Consider the following 1128-nt stretch of genomic DNA (forward strand, 5'->3'; position numbering starts at 1 on the left):
GTGGGATTGATCGTCACATTATAACGCCCCCACGGCTGAAAGGGCGAGCATGTTTGGTATGACGGGGATTCGAACCCGCGACCCACAGATTGCGAGTCGAGCGCCCTAACCACCTGGCCATGCCGGGCCGTATTAATCGTTATGAAGGCATGTATACTATCACTCCTAAAGAAGACTTCTAGTTATATTCCTGTCGCATGTTTAATTTGTTATTAAAGCCTTTAATTATTATTCATATAATGGAGCTTTCTCAACTACCATTAAAATCCTGTTTTACTGTTTCGTATTATTTATTGTATAATTATTGTTGAAGAAAATTAGAAATAATTACCAAATTTTCTTATTAATTATCATCATGGTTTAAAATTACAACTTATTTTTGGAGACTATTTATTTGTTTCAAGGGTTTTATTTCTGTAATGAATTAAGTGACCTTAGATTTCGTGTTCTCTGTTAATTAATGCTCTAGCATCTATACTCGTTCAACGGGTTTTATTTATTCACATAACTGATACAACAGCTCATTCATATAATTCCTAGTTAGAATTAATTTACATTAACAAGAAATTAGTTTCCTTTAGACTTATCTTATTCTGTTGACATCTTTATATAATAATAAACTGAATATTTAATGATTCTAAGTTACATCATACATTCTAATATGGTTTTAAATAAATGTTAAAATATCAAACACGCGCAAACACAAAACATACAAAGTTAAAAATGAATGACAAAAGTTCTGTAACGTCTTAACTGGGTACTAACATTAAGATAGGCCCTGATTCAGGTGTTTGAACCCATAATGATAAATGACAAAAGTTTTGTAACGTCTTAACTGAGTACTAACATTAAGACATGCCCTGATTCAGGTGTTTGGACCCATAATGATAAATGACAAAAGTTCAGTAACGTCTTAACTGAGTACTAACATTAAGACAGGCCCTGATTCAGGTGTTTGAACCCATAATGATAAATGACAAAAGTTCAGTAACGTCTTAACTGAGTACTAACATTAAGACAGGCCCTGATTCAGGTGTTTGAACCCATAATGATAAATGACAAAAGTTCTATAGACGTCTTAACTGAGTACTAACATTAAGACAGGCCCTGATTCAGGTGTTTGAACCC

The sequence above is a fragment of the Limulus polyphemus genome, unplaced genomic scaffold (assembly GCF_000517525.1).
Source record: "Limulus polyphemus unplaced genomic scaffold, Limulus_polyphemus-2.1.2 Scaffold1160, whole genome shotgun sequence".
In the NCBI taxonomy this organism is placed as follows: domain Eukaryota; kingdom Metazoa; phylum Arthropoda; class Merostomata; order Xiphosura; family Limulidae; genus Limulus; species Limulus polyphemus.